The following is a 17,331-nucleotide window of genomic DNA, read 5'->3' on the forward strand; positions in this document are numbered from 1 at the left end:
ACCAGAGTTGTTAGAACCTCTATTCTGCCATCCACCTCTTTCTCTAGAGCTCCCCCTGCCTCTAAAGTTTCCTCTGCCTCCAGAAACCTGCATTTCACCAAACTATTGATTCTGTTTTGCTAGTTATTGCCAACACGTCTCATACCACGGCCTCTCGAGGAGGATCTTCCACGTCCCCTTTCTAAACTTGAGTAAAATGCTTGGGCTTGTTCACCATTTCTTTCAGACGAATAACCCTGCATATTGATCTCTTCAGTAATCATGAGAGAGATCAGCTCATCAAAATCCAGAAATGACTTCCATACATATACTGAAGTAACAAATGATTTTCATGCCTTCTCATTGTTAAGGCCACTCAGAGTGGATGAAACCAAATCATCACCATCTGGCATTGCATCAATCGCTGTTAAGGCATCTGCAATGCTCATCACCTTCAAAACATACTCATTGACAGACATTTTCCCTTTCTTCAAGGCATTCAACTCTTGCTTGAGTTGAATATTTTGTGCCTTTGTACTTACTAAAAACATGCTCTCAAAAATTGTCCAAGCTACATGTGAAGTTTCTGCATTCCTAATATGTCCTAGCATAGTATTATCAATTACTGCAGATAGCCAGTACATCACCTTTTTGTCTTTCACATTCCACTCTTTCCATGCTTTTAACTCATCTGCAGTTGGAGGGATACCCAGCTCTGGCTCCTTTTCTTCACCTGAAACAAATTCATAAAGGCCCTTTCCAATAAGGAAGTTTGTCACACAGAACTTTCATGAAGGGTAGTTATTCTTGTCGAGCTTCTCAATAATGGGATTTCCACTGTTCTCTGTCATTATCACAAAACTAATACCAAACAGCAAGCAAATCTTCTACAACCCTCGACCTGTAGTGCATAGCAATACACCAGACAGCCTTTTTCACTGTCTGCAACTGCTGTCCGTAACCTTGCGAGTCTAAAACGGGACCTAAAATGACCTCGGATGGCCAAAATAGCAATGGAAAATCCCTAAAAGCCTTAATTTGCTAAATACATAGCACTCTTTGCACACACCAAATCTCACTGCAATCTGAAATTTCTGCTCTGCCCTGCTTCCGGTGCCTCCACAGGCACTATCCAAGAGAGAGAGTGGAAGAATGGGAGAGCTTCTTACCCGTTGCTTTCTTGCTCGAACCTTGCTTCTTCTCCTTTACTTCAGCCTTTGAAATCAACCTCTCTCAGTGGTGCAGTTCTAATACCATGTCAAGAATCGCGTGGTGGGGGGATTTGCTCAAGATGCTGCGCCAAACACACACAGAATGCACAAGGAGAAGCTCACTCAAGAGACAAGAAGAGAGATGGAGGCCAAAACGTTTTCTTGCTGGTTTCTTCTTCTTCTTCCACACACTTTACAATGTACACAAAGTATAAATAAGATACAACATAAAGGAAAGTGGCCTACTAAGTCAAACAATACATAACCGACTACACTAGTTGATTGGTGCTATAACTATGCCAGCTGTAAATAGGTGTAACAACCTGAATATAATAAGTAATGAGTCAATGGCCATGTGAGAGGCATAATGATCACCGACGTGCTAAGTGTAGATGTGTGGACCCATCTAACCAAGCGGTCCATCATCAATGTCCGCATGTGTTGAGCTTGTCATCTCAATAGTCAATACATGGTCACATTCTCTATGTCATTCCCAACATCAATTTGCAGCTTGACATTCTAATCAAGAGGTGTCTCCATAGGCTTGCATTCAGCCATACCATACTTCTATAACATGTCATGAGCATACTGCTTCTGTAGTAGCCATATACCTTGAGGCGTAGAGACTACCTCAATCCCAAGAAAATACTTTAGTTCACCAAGGTCTTTGACTCTGAATTCAGCTTGGAAACATTATTTAATTTCAGCAATGCTCTCTTCATCATCTCCAATGATGATAAGATCATCTACATAAACCATTAGAAACACATATCCATGATCTGTGTTCTTCATGAAGAGACTGTGATATACATCACACCCAATCTAAATCCATGTTGCTATAAATAACTATTGATCCAAGCATTCCATGCTCTAAGTGCCTATTTCAGTCCATATAAAGCCTTTTTCAGCTTAGATACATGTGTAGGAAAGTCTGGGTGAACATAGCCTTCAAGCTACTCCATATATATTTACTCAACCAAATCACTATTCAAGAAAGCATTCTTGACATCCATTTGCCATAATTTCCTGCCTTTGCATGCTGCCAAAGCAATGACAGTTCTGACTGTTGCCATTTTAGCCACCGGAATAAAAGTCTCTTCATAGTCAAGGCCATATTGTTATGCATACCCTTTTGCAACCAGCCTAGCCTTATAGTGTTCTAACGAACCATCTGACTTGCATTAACCTTGTACACCCATTTGCAACCAATGGAAACTTTTACTTCAAGCAATTCAACTAATTTCCATGTCTCATTTTCAGTCAGGGTTGCATACTCCTCATCCATGGCAACACACCAGTTATCATCTATAACTACATCATCAAACTTTGTAGGTTCTTTGTAACCTATCACAGTAGCCATATATGCATAATGGCAAGCTGAATAACCAGTGTATGTAAACTGTCAACTTGTTTTCTGACTCTCTCATATCTCTGCAACTGTGGCTCACTCTGAGCATGTCTCTCATGAGGCAGTACATAACGACTCTGCTTTGCTCCAGGCATCATAATAGATGAAATGCCTAACTCACTATCCAAACTCTCGATGTTAGATGACTCATAACCTACTGTAAGTGGACCTGTCATATCCTCAAGCATCTTTTCTTTTCCCTTATCCAATCTCCCCCTCACTGACATATCCATATCAGTGAACGTAGGAGTACGACTCCGCAAGCGTCCTAACCAAGGACTTACTATAGGTGACCTATCACCTTAGAACCACTCATAGATGTACTCACTGTAGATGTATTTTCAGCATTACTAGTGATGGTTGATCCATCAGTAGCCACTGCAATAGGATTATCATACCACAATGCTAGCTCATCAAAAACAACATCTCTGCTAATCAATGACTCATGTGTAGATGATACATAACACTTGCAAGCTTTCCGATCTTGTGCATAACCAAGGAACACACTCTTGATTGCTTTAGGATCCAATTTCTTCCTCTTTTCATCAAGAACATGCACATATGCAATGATGCCAAATACCTTCAAGTGTGAAATGTCAAGCTTATGACCATACAACCTCTCATATGGAGTTACATCATGAATCCATGTTGTAGGAGTTCTATTCAATACATAGACAACAGTCACTACTACTTCAGCCCAATAACCATTTGGCAAACTCTTCTCATTCAGCATAGCTCTTGCCGATTCCATCAGTACCCTATTTTTCCTTTTTGTTACACCATTTTGATGCGGTGTATAGCTGCAAGTTAAATGTCTTCTGATCCCATGTTTAGCAAGGTACCTATTAAAGTAATTAGAGACATATTCTCCACCTCCATCTGATCTAAGACATGAAACTTTACAGCTCAACTCATTTTCAGCAAAATCCTTGAATGCATCAAACACATCATCCTTATGTTTCAATATGTAAAGCCAAGTATACCCTGAAATCATCAATGAAGGATACATAGTAACGAGCACCACCAAACGAAGTATTATGAGATGGATCCCATACATTTGAATGTACCAATTACAAGGGTCATAAGCTATTCCGTACATGTCTCATAAATGGAAACCTTGTTTGCTTTCCAAACTTACATGCATCACATACATGTCCAAAGTCATGATACTTGAACTTAGACAGTCCAAGCACAATCTCCTTCTGCTACATAGATTCCAGCTTTTGTACATTCACATGGACAATCCGCTTATGCTATATCTCAACATCCTGTATAGCAGCATCATCATGTGCAAACATGGCTGCTTTCAAATCTGGAATTGATGCATCAAGAGTAAACATTATGCCATCTCTTCGGCCTCTAGCAATCAATTTGCAGCCATTGGCATATTCTTCAACAAAGCATCCATCTCTATTAAATCTCATTGCAGATTCTATTCTGCCATCTATCCAACTGACAAAAGATTCTTGGAGATACATGTAGTACATCATGCAGGCTCTTTTTCTTGCCATCAAGCATCAACAACGTAACAATTCCTATATGCTAAATGTCATGTTGGGTGTCATCCCCAGTACACACATAACCATGTGAACCTGTAACCATCTCATCAAACCATTCTTTATGGGGTGTCATATGATTTGAAGCCCCTGAATCAATGTACCATCTCTCATCTCTGTTCTATCTAGATGCATTCTTAGACACATGCTGCATGGCAAACAATCTGTCAACCTGCTCATCATGAGCACTGCTAGAAGATGCATAGTGCCCATGTTGTTTTCCCTTTGCCTTCATATCTCCCTGCTTCTTATAACAATCCTTTGCAATGTGTCCATATCTTCCACAGTAATGACAGACCTTATCTCTATTTGACTAATCATTTGACTGCCATGAACCAAATCCACCACCTCTACCATGGGGTGATCTCCCCCTGTCTCTAAAGCCACCAGATCCACATTGGCCCTGTATATTTGTGCCATGCAAAGCATTTTGTTGATGTTGTCCATAAGTGTTTCGAGTGTCTTCTAAGAGCCACGGCCTCTACTGCCTTTGCCACACTTGCTAGAGTAAAGAATAGTGTCTCTGCTTTGAGACATACTAGAACCTGTATTCATCCCAAGCTTAACCTCCTCATGCAGCAACATAACAATTAGCTCATCCCAATCAGGAGATTCAGCTCTCACAAAAATAGATGTGTCAAATGCATTATATTCTTTGCCAAGTCCATTCAATGTCACTGCAATCATATCATCCTCAAACACTGAAGATCCAATGGTGGCAAGCTGATCCACTATGTTCTTGATCTCTGTAGTGTAGGCCTAAATGCTTCTACCATTCCTAGACATGTTATTGAACTATTCCTTAGCTTCTTGCATGTGTTACATTTCCATAATGCTTCATGAGTATGTCCCATGCATCCTTTGGAGAACTGCATCCAATAATCTGTATAACCATACCATCTGATATGCATAAGGAAAACCAATGTAACACCTTACATGCTCTCTAAGTCCATAGCTTATGAGCCCTTTTCTGATCATTTTTTGAATTCCTTTCATGTATTTCAAGTTCAGCCTCATCACCTGTACATAAGTCCCAATAACCTCTATCAACCAAAAAATTCTTCATATGGAACTTCCATAAAGCAAATTTTTTGTTGTCCATCTTTTCTCCTACAATTTGAGTGATATTGTCAGTGCCTTGAGCATTTGCCATAGTTGCAGCTTAGGTATTCAGTGATGTATACAACCTGTAAGTATCTGACTCCTTTTCCTACAGTTTAGGACTAGTTTTCTACTATTTAGGACAGTTTCTTGTAATTCAAGACAGTTTTCTTGACAACCTGCTTGTTGTAAACTGTATTCCAACAATGAAAAAACACAGTCAACTAAGCATAAACCAAGCTCAAATCAGTTCAAAACATTCTATGGTAGTGGCAAAACATCCCAACAACAAACTATGTTCATACAAGTATCAATGTTTGTACTGTATACAAGTAGCAATACCAATTACAACCAGACAACTGCCATAACTAGCAATATTTTCTTTGTTAAAACAAGAGTATTCAGACCTCAAAACAGCCCCAAAACATCTCGTTCAGTTGCCACTCTATGTAGGAGTTGCAATCGGTCAGAAAATAATGCATGTATGTCAAGTGAAGATGATAGGTATCCTTCCTACAGACAATAACCCATCAATACCTAGTATAACCAGCAACAAATTAGTCCAAACTTTGGACTTTCAGCACTCTCAATATCCCAAAAAGCATCTACCACTCAAGTGGTATGATCCAAGCATTTGTCACTAGCAAATAAGCATCACAGATACTTCAATCCTATAGGTATATTGTTTCCAAATTCAGGACAACAACCAGCTCACTATTTTCAGCCTGCAAATAAGCTCCAAAACTGAGCATTTAACACTCCAATATCATGCTCAAATGCATGATAATAAGGTCATATACATTGTTAGGATGAAAGCCACCAGTGCCCTGGAATCACTTGTTGTTTACTGCAATAAATAGCCAGTCTGCACAGGTCTATGCTAAATATCTCAAAATCTGTGAGAAATTTGAAAAAACTTTCTTATGCAAAGTTGTAGAACACATTGAAATGGTCAAGAATCGTGCCATTTTTCCAAAAACCATTTATGTAGCAAGATATATCTTTTGCAAAAAAACGGGCTGCAGGCACAATCTCCTTTTATGATGTTTTCTTCAGATCTTATGTCTTGATGTCAAATGGCCACTGCCAAGCCTTCAGGATTCAGGTGTTCAAGCTCTGATACCATATTGGAAGAGAGGGACAGAGACAAAGTGGAGTAGAAGATGAGCCTCACCTCATTGTTGTTCTGCTTCCATTATTCTTCCATCATACTAACTGAAAGAGACTTACATACATAGGTATGACTAACCAAGACTAATTGTGGTTAAGTCACTGACTACACCAACTTATTGAATGTCACACACATGTACAGTTATATCCAACTAATGTCGGTCACACACATAAAGATAAACTGACTAAAGAGTAGCAGGAGCTTGATATTCTAACACAGTAGGCTATTTACATTTTTGCACCACCATCGTGCCTTGTATGCCTAAAGTATCTAGTCCTTGCTTGGTAATGCAACTTCTCCATTCCTTGGGCAGACCAAAATCTCGACAAACTCTTGTACTACCTCACAAACCATGGATCATGGATATAAATAATATGTTGTGCATTAGAAAAGAGATTGAATTAGTTAAGTGCTAAGTAGTAAGTTTTAGGAAGGGTCACTACCAAGCAAAAAAAGCACCACCCTCAGAGAGAAATGGCCCCATATTGCTTGGTATTGACCCCTTTTGTTTTAAGTTGAAGGAACTTCCTTACCATGTACTGCGTGAAATTGTTCTCTCCCCAAGCATCCTTCATGGAGGTTTTGAACTTGTCAAGGGCCTTCTTGAAGGTCGAGAGGTCCTCAATGGACCAGATTGTTTTATCACAATATAGGAATAGTGTGTCCATCCAAACTTTGGCCTTCCTATTCCCCGCTTTTCTATCACCCCCCTAGTCTTTGATTGCATTGTGTAGTACTTTCCATTTGTTTTTATGAATGCATTAAGAACCCTTTTTGAGCTTGCCATGGAAGCCCAAAAACCTTCTAGCCTTAACCCCACCTATCGAGGGTTTCTTGGGAATAGTATTTCCATTTTTGGATTTCTAAGGGTTTGTCTCGATCACAACATTCCCCCCGTGGAGACCAATGTTTGACAAAACCCTCTCAATAGCCATGATAGCACCATCCTAAGCCTTCTGGGGTTGCAATTTCCATGCAAATCCAATGTACATATGCACAATTTTCAAAATTATTCTACACAAGGCATGCAATGTGGATATGTGGACCCTTGTTAAGTGGATATCTAGAATGGTCTGAAAGTTTGGATCTGTGGTGTGTTTGTTGGGTGCCTTGTTCCAACAAGCAGATTTGCACTCCTTGGCCATGGCCATGTAGTAAATACAAGGACTCTTAGTAGTAGTACCGTTTGACACGTTATACGTGCACTTTAGTGCCTTTAACTCTAGGGCCAAACTCCACTTTACATTGTCCAAACCCTTCAACGCCTAGTTCCTCCCTTGATTGTTGAGCACTTATCACCTCGGGTATAGAAGTTCGTTGAAACACCCAATCCAACACATGAAAATATTCCATGTCAATTTGAAATGCTCCCAACTACCAAATGTCTTGCTCTCATTGCATGCTAAAGTACACTGAGCCCTATGAGCCTTCACCCCCCTTGGTGCATGGCTAAAGAGCCCTGTTCATCAAGGTGATAGAAACTCTCACCATTTTCTTGCTCTTCACAATCTCAGTTTCATCCAACTTGATTTAAAAAAATGGAAATTCATTTGCTTTTTCATGCTCTAGCATGTAAATCCTAATCATTGCTCTTTGCAATGTCGTCAGGTCAAAGAATATTTTGTTATAATTGACATATTTTAGCACTCTCTACTTTCTAGGATAGTTGTCTATGATATGAAAGGGCTCACCAAGGACTTCCAAGACTCACTACTTGATGTTGTGTCTTGTTTATTGAACTAAAGATGGATTTAGAAGCAAAGACCCCTTGACTCTTTTCTTCTTCAATATCTCTCACATAAATTTGAAGAGTTGGGTGTAGCTTTGTCTACTAATCCCCACCCTGTCTAGGGTGCTTTGGATGCCCTCTTTGTCTAGGCAAGACCCTTGCAGGAACTATTCAACACACTACTCCTTGGCCTTTTTAAACCTCTTCCTGGTCAATATTCTCCTTACATCTATGGGAGGAATGATGTTGATGTAAACTTTCGATGCTTTCTCCACGTTCCTCATTACTTTGTCCAGATGGAGAATGGCCCTATCAATTATAACAATAATGTCTGAGTAAGGAATAATACAAGTAGTTTAGGGAGAGTGAACAACTAGTACCATATTGTTGCTATTCTTCTCCTGCAATCTTTGCTTCTTTCCAGGCTTGAGAGTCTCGATATTCTTCAAACTTCTCTACCTCTCATGCCTCCCAAGCTTTGTTTCCATTTGCCTTGCTCTACATAGGTGGCTTTCAAGCCTCCCCATTTTTTCTTGGCTCTCCTCCAATTGTTTCATCATTGTAGCTCTTTCCTAGAGTAATCACTAGTTTTGCAGCTTCAATATGTTTGAATGTCTTGCTAGATTCTATGTATAAGCTATAAGGCCTTACTGTCGTCCCCAACAAACCTTAGCAATGAGGAATACTACAAGAATGGAGGGGTGCTTCTTGTTGTGGGATCCATAGGATACAACCTACCATAAGTCCATAGAACAATATTCTTTCCACCATCGGATCTCATTGCCTCCAATGCACTTGGTGTGTTGATAGACACCTAGTTTCTCTTCTAAATGGTTTCATACTCTTCTTGCAAATTAATATGGAGATGATATAGACGTTTACAGCCATGTTTGCAATTGAGTTATAGGCAAAGATCCACACTTGCAATGTTGATATCATTTAGAGTCCTTGGAAACAAAGTCTTGAAAATAGAGAGGGAAGAGTTTGAGAGATTCATCGAAGGGCAATTTCTATGCAATGGCAAGGCATTGAAAGTGATGCATACGACATCTTCCAAGTTTTTCATCAATGAATGATAGGAAATGAAAGTACCAGGCTGAAAGAACAATTTGGTGGCACAAAACCACATACCTTCGGTGAATTATGTGTAGAATAAACCAATTTTTAGTCACTTGACAATCATGCCTTTGGTGAAAATCAACCCATGCACTAACTACTATCCTATGACCCCCTTGGCTAGAAGAGTTTTTTTTTGGGTGGGGGAAGAAAGGAAAGGATTAAAATATTTAAAATTAAGGGATGAAGTATCATAGACCCCTACTAATTACAATTGCACCTAATTGTGGATATGGCGGGGCTGAGAGGGATGAGTCAAGGTCATGACTCTACATCTCTCTCTCTCTCTCTCTCTCTCTCTCTCTCTCTCTCTCTCTCTCTCTCTCTCTCTCTCTCTCTCTCTCTCTCTCTCTCTCTCTCTCTCTCTCTCTCTCTCTCTCTCTCTCTCTCTCTCTCTCTCTCTCTCTCTCTCTCTCTCTCTCTCTCTCTCTCTCTCTCTCTCTCTCTCTCTCTCTCTCTCTCTCTCTCTCTCCTCCCCACTGATAAGTTGCATGCATGACCTACTCACTCTTCATAGCGTTCTCTCTCTCTCTCTCTCTCTCTCTCTCTCTCTCTCTCTCTCTCTCTCTCTCTCTCTCTCTCTCTCTCTCTCTCTCTCTCTCTCTCTCTCTCTCTCTCTCTCTCTCTCTCTCTCTCTTTAGAAAAACCATGCTCATAGTTTGGACATGTAGTGCGAGCAGCTCTATAGCCCTAGGCTATGGTGCATCTCGAGATGCGATGACTCTGAGCCAGTGCACCCCATGGATGTTGGTCTTAGCATCAATGCAATGCTGCAAAGAATTGTCGGCAAAGAAGTAGGGAAAGGGATGATGCCACTATTGTGAGGTCACCAAAAACAAAGTCAAGGAAGGACATTTTCTCAGTTATGGCATGGTGATGCTATAAGCAAACTCAAGGTTTCCTAGTGGGTGGGCAAAAGGATCTACTCCAACTACTATTGTACAAACAACCTCCTAGCTCTACAAAGGACATATATTAGGGGAATATAGCTCTGGCACATTTGTGTAATATTTCCACACAATAAAAGCTAGTTGGTTAGTTTGAAAGTTAGTTAGTCAATAAATAAGTTAGTAAGATTACTAACTAAAGACTAATTAAAGTAAAAAACTAACTAAAATTAATAATTAAGGATTTTTATTTAATTAAAAATATATGTTAAAAATCGAGAGTCGTAAATTCGATATTTTTCTCAGATTGACGATGATCGTAGCCACCCTTCACGGAAGTTACAACGTGAATAAGACTTATGAGCTATATTAATCACTAGTATTAATGTGTATAGTTTGGATGATCCAAAAATATTAGATTTTGGGCAAATCTAGCATATTCTAGATATTTTAGATATTATCCTAAAAATAAATGGAGATTTCTAGAACTAGTTGTCATTTAAAAGAAAAGACAAGGGATGTTTTAGTTAGTTTTGAAGATTTTATAAAAAGAAAAAAATAAAGAGAGGGATTTGTAGAATCGCACACGCTACGATCATAGTCTACAGACAGAAAACAACACTTCGAACATAGAAAAGGAGTGAACTGAGAGCTTTCTAACCAAGTGTCTTAGCGTTTTACCCCCCTTTTGGAGCCAATGGAACCATTAGATTTATGGTTTGAGCATCAAATCACTGATTTTTTCAAGATCCCCCTCCACAAAGAGCTCCTCTTCTCAACCACAAGCCTCTTCTCTAATTCACTATAAATATGAGGCATGGGGAGGCACAAGAGGCATAAGGAGACCCCAAGAGGCTACGAGAGAGAGGTAGAGAGAAGGATACCCCTCCAAGAGATTGTGAGAGAAATCTTGAGAGAGAGAGAGAGAGAGAGAGAGAATAGTTACCCCATGAGGCTGCAAGGGAGAGAGTTAGCTCAATTTTTTCCTATCTCGGTCTTCGATAAGCCATCTTCTCTTACACTCTCCCATCTCAAATCTATTCCGCCTTCTTTACCTCCTGAATCTACTAGCGGACGATGGCAAGAATGTTGCATGAAGATGGCAATCCCACAACCAGAAACGAAGCTTTGGGCAAAGGCATCACTATCAATCCAACTGCGGTTCTGGTCATAAGTAATGTATTTCCAAATCGATAGATGCTTGTTTTAATTCTCATATGCAATACGTTAGGCCCCATACTATGATGCACAAGTATAGGTCATTGGAAGAGATAAATTTTATCTCACGTATTCAAAAGATCGAGCTTGCAAAGTGCATGTATTAAGGAAATTTGATTGCACCTAGTTGCATATGGCTTGTTCGTTGATAGAGCAATTACAAGGAGAAAACAGTCAAGGGTTATGAATGGCATAATCATGACATTAAAAATTGTGCATACAAGTGTTAAATAAATTTTACATAGAATCGCTCTTTGATCCCAAGGGGAAGAGCATATATGCAATGGAAATGTTATTGCGACTATTCTTGCATTGTTTGGCAAGAATACAATTGGATTTTTGTTGGTTGATCTAACAAAATCCTAAATGCTTTTACATTCAATTGGTTGTTAGTTTATTGTTTGGATGATATTCCAAGTGCTTGTGATTTATGGTAAATGCATGGCAAGGGTCTGTGATGACAAGTTTCCATGGGGATAAAGGAATGTTTTCCTAGAAAATGATATTAGGATTGAATGCCTTGTTGTGTTGGATTCCTAAAGGATTTAATTAAGGAAGGATCACACTAGGCTACCCCCAAGCTAGCGACGAGACCCTTTTCCAAGGGGGTCATGGTTATCACTACGAGAGGCTTGGACCGGCTTTGTAGGCGAAAGATCTGTCAGTAGGGATAGTCTCGGGCAGCAGTAGGAAATGTGGGTGCCAAAGGGGGCTATGGCTGTAAATCCTGCATTGTTCTTGGAATCTAACGAGCTCCTTCATGACCCAGGATGGGATCTTGGAACCCTAAATCCTAGTTACAAGGGTGGAATCTTGGTGGGCAGAATACCCTCGTGGAATTCTTTGTATCTTCAGCTGGGACGGAAAGATATGGAAATTGTGGTGCCATGTGATTTGGACCAGTTACTTCTGCAAGGCAGAAGGGATACATAATTTCTCCTATATGGGCGGGAGACAAAGATTAACTTGAAGATAAGTTAAGAAACTTGTTTGAACTTGTTTGTAAAAGGATTGCTTGCTCTGTTTTCGTGTCTGCGCTATAAGTTATGCGAACGAGGCATGTTCCCTAAAAGGCTTAATCAATGAAGCTGACTTTAAATGTCACACATAAATGTGGTAAAACCTAATTAGAAAAATCAACCTATTGAGGGAAGCGGGTGGGCGGAACCCCCGACGGGTCCATCCTATGGCAGGGTGGTCCCAAAGAACGGAGAGGTCTCTCACAAGATTTTACCGTCGTTCGACCTTTAGATATTGTTAGGTTAGAATCGGATTCATGCCATTTTAGGGGACTAGAATAGGACCACACCCTATGGGCAGAGAGGTTGAGCGGCGCATCCCTCTTATTTCCCATTCTCTTTGAACCAAGTGCGGCATGGATCTGCTTTGGCTTGGATATCTTTGTGTAAAGTAGGATGTCCAAGATCCGACGCTAGAATGCTATTAGGAGACCTTGGCCAACTAGGAGCCCAAAATTCAAGTCGATCTTAGTGGGTTCAACGGTGAACGTTCCGTTGGGAGAGGCTGATTCAAGAAAACCTAGGCAACAAAACCCGAAACATTCCATGGGAGTTCCGAGCAGCGATGCTTAGATTCGTTTCTCAATAGACTGCTAAAAGCATGTCTGGACAGCCGGGCACCTTACAGTTTGTATCATAGCAAAACTTTGTAATAATATAAAAGTGATGTAAAGTTCGTAGGCATATTCTAAACAAAGTAACCTAAGTGGTATGACTTGATTGTCAGGCACCTCCTACACCCACAAATGTATCAAGAATCGTATGGTGGGGGGACTTTCTTGAGCTGTTGCACCAAACACACACTGTATACACAAGAGGAAGCTCACTCAAGAATACAAGAAGAGAGATGGAAGCCAAAACGTTTTTTTGCTGGTTTCTTCTTCTTCTTCTTCCACACACTATACAATGTACACAAAGTATAGATAAGATACAACATAAAGGAAAGTAGCCTACTAAGTCAAACAGTGCATAACTGACTACACTAATCGACTAGCGCTATGTCTTTGCCAGTTGTAGGTAGGTGTAACAAACTAAATATAATAAGTGATAAGTCAATGGCCATGTGAGTATCATAATGACCACCAATGTGCTAAGTGTAGACGTGTGGACCCATCTAGCCAGGCGGTTCATCATCAATGTCTGCATGTGTTGAGCTTGCCATCTCAACACTCCCCCTCAAGCTCAACTCTACTTCTGCAACTCCAAGTAAGCTTCGGAACTTTCGAAGCTTCTCTACACCCAATGCCTTTGTGAAAATGTCAGCTATCTGATCCTGTGTGCTGACATATACCAAGTCAATCTCTCCTGCAAGTACCTTCTCTCTCACAAAGTGGTAGTGTACCTCAATGTGTTTTATCCTAGCATGGAACACTGGATTCCTAGCTAGCTGTATGTTGCTTATGTTGTCACAATGAATGACAACTAGACTATCTCCCTGCACGTCCAAATCACCTGACAACTTTTGCAACCATACCACCTCACATGCTGCCATAGTAGCACCTCTATACTCAGCCTCTGTACTCGATAAAGCAACTGTAGGTTGCTTTTTGCTGCTCCATGTAACTGCTGCACTACCAAGGGAAAACATGAATCCACTTGTAGATCTTCTGTCTGACATGCTACCAGCCTAATCTGCATCTGTGTATCCAAAGACCTATACGTCCTTACATGCATCATAAAAAAGTCCATAATGCAAAGTGGACTTCACATACCTCAATATACGTCAAACTGCATCCAAATGAGGCTTTCTAGGCATCTACATAAATTGACTGACAAGGCCAACAACATAGCTTAAGTCTGGCCTTGTGATAGTCATGTAAATCAAACTCCCTACTATCCTCCTGAACATAGTAGGGTCTTCTATCTCATCCCCAACATCAACACTCAACTTCACATTTTGCTCCAATGGTACTGAAAGAGGCTTACATGCTGTCATACCATACTTGGATAACATATATCCAAGCCATACTGCCTTTGGGACAGCCATATACCATCATCACATCTGATCACCTCAATACCAAGAAAGTATCTCAACTCACCCAAATCTTTCATCTCAAACTTCTTCTTCAAGAAGTCCTTAACTTCAGCAATCCCATTGTCACTGTCACCTGTAATAATCAAGTCATCCACATAGATGACTATGATGACCAAACTTGCATCTCCCTTTCTCACATAAAGTGAGTGATGAGCATCAGAAATACAAAATACAATATTGACAAGATACTCTCCAATCTTATCAGACCATGCTCTAAGTGCTTGCTTGAGCCCATAGAGCGCCTTCTTTAACCTGCACACATGTGGAATGCTCTAAATCCTCATAAACTGCTCACTGCTCCATATACACTTCTTCTTGCAATTCACCATGCGAGAAGGCATTCTTAACATCCATTGTCTGCAAACTCCAACCTTTGGTTGCTGCCAAGGCAATCACACATATAACAGTTGCCATTCTAGCAACTGGACTGACTGTCTCTTCATAATCTATGCCATATGTTTGAGCATAGCCTTTTGCAACCAGCCTAGCCTTATACCTGCTAACTGAACCATCTACATTATGCTTGACTTTGTAAACCCACTTACAATCAATAGCTTTCTTACCCTTAGGTAAGGGTACCAAATCCCAAGTCTTATTGACTTCTAATGCAGCCATCTCCTCATCCATTACTGCATCCCAATGAGCATGACCAATAGCATCCTCAAAACAAGTGGGCTCAACATCCTCATCTAGTTTCACCATATAAGCATAGTGGTGAGCTACATAACTTTCAAACCCAAATCTATAAGCACGGTATCTGACCTTGCTAGATCTGCGTACCACTAGATCACTCAATGGAGCCTTTACATTACTATGAGCTCTCTATACACCTGGCTGACTGAAGGAATGCCAAGCTCATCATCCAAACTCTCTGAACCACTAGAATCTCCCTCAAATCCCAAATGACTGGTAGATGCATCATTACCATCCAACACTTTCTTCTTTCCTTTGTCCTTCCCTGCAACACTTATAGATCCACCTGAAGGTGTGGGGCTACTCCTTAGTCTCCCAGACCAAGGGCTCACTATAGGTGTAGTACCAGATGATGTTTCTAGTCCACTAAGACTCCGTGATTCTTGTTTATCTTTCTGCACATAGTTTTCTTGATCATTATCATCATCCAAAACATCACCAATAGGTGCATACCAGCTACCCATCTCATCAAAGATAGCATCCCTACTCACTCTGAACTCACTTGTGACAGGGTTATAACAGCGATACCCTTTCTACTCTAAAGAGTATCCAATAAAAACACATTTCTGCCTTTGGATCAAGCTTCTTCCATAGCTCATCTGGCACATGAATATATGCAACACATCCAAATACCTTCAAGTGCGATACATCAGGCTTCTTGCCAGTAAAGCATTCTTTAGGAGTCATCCCATGAACTGTAGTTGTGGGAGTTTTGTTCATAATGTAAACAGCAGTATGGACAGCCTCAGACCAAAAATGTTTGGGCATATTCTTTTCAACCATTAATGCCCATGAAACTTCTGCAATATGCCTGTTTTTTCTTTCTGCAACACCATTTTGCTGTGGGGTATACCTGCAAGTAAATTGCCTCTTTATCCCATGAGTCCTCAAGACACCACTGAACTCATTAGAAAGGTACTCTCCCCCTCCATCTGATCTCAAGCACTTTACTTTTAAGCCTGTTTCTTTCAACAGCTGCCTTAAAAGATTTGAAGTGCTCAAACACATCACTTTTTTCCTTCATGAAGTATACCCATAACTTCCTTGAACAGTCATCAATAAATGTGACAAAGTATTTGCTGCCACCAAGAGATACATTATGTGTAGGCTCCCAAATATATGTATGCACTACATCAAGTATTTTTCTAATCACTTCTCTATCATGCGAGAAGGGTTGTCTTGCATGTTTACCAAACTGGCATGCTTCACAGACTTTATGCAATTCTGCAACTCTAAAAGAAGGCAAGCATGTAACCAATCCTTTGGACTGCATTAATTTCAGCCTTTGCACATTTACATATCCAATATGTTTATGCCATATTTCAATATTTGCAACTACTCCTTTTCCTTTAGCATACATAGCAGCATCCATTGCAGGAATTCCAGCATCTAAAGTGAACATTCGACCAACTCTACTTCCTTTTGCGACCAACCTGCACTTATCATTAAAGTCTTCTACAAAATAACATTTTGCATTGAATCGGACTTGCAACCCGTGCTCTACCATTTGGCCAACAGATACTAGATTCTTTGTAATTGATGGCACATGTAATGCATCTGTCAGACTCTTTGTCTGGCCATCATACAAGGACAAGGAAACCTTTCCAATGTGTGAAATTGGGTGGCATGAATCATCACCCGTGTGCACATAACCTGGGTTTTGTAAGTCTTGCATCTCTCAAAACCATTCAATATGACTGGTCATATGATTAGATGCACCTAAATAGACATACCATACATCATCATGTGTCCCCTTTCCTATAACTGCATTCATCATATGCTGCATAACAAACAGACGCTCATTTTTGTCTTCATTCTGTCATGAAGACAATGCATAGTTTCCTTGTTACAATTTACCACTGCGAATATCATCCTTCTTTACATAGCAATGGACTGCAATATGGCTTGTTTTGCCACACTGATGGCAAACAATAGCAAAATTTCCAGAACCTCTATTCTGCCATCCACCTCTTCCTCTAGAGCTCCCCCTGCCTCTAAAGTTTCCTCTGCCTCCAGAAACCTGCATTTCACCAAACTGTTGATTGAACCTGTTTTGCTGGTTATTGCCAGCACGTCCCATACCATGGCCTCTCAAAGAGGATCTACCACGTTGCCTTTCTGAACTTGAGTAAAATGCTTGGACCTGTTCACCATTTCTTTCAGACGAATCACCCTGCATATTGATCTCTTCAGTAATCATGAGAGAGA

The sequence above is a fragment of the Lygodium microphyllum genome, unplaced genomic scaffold (assembly GCF_053477565.2).
Source record: "Lygodium microphyllum isolate KBCC unplaced genomic scaffold, Lygodium_microphyllum_v1.1.10 scaffold_131, whole genome shotgun sequence".
Taxonomy (NCBI): Eukaryota; Viridiplantae; Streptophyta; class Polypodiopsida; order Schizaeales; family Lygodiaceae; genus Lygodium; species Lygodium microphyllum.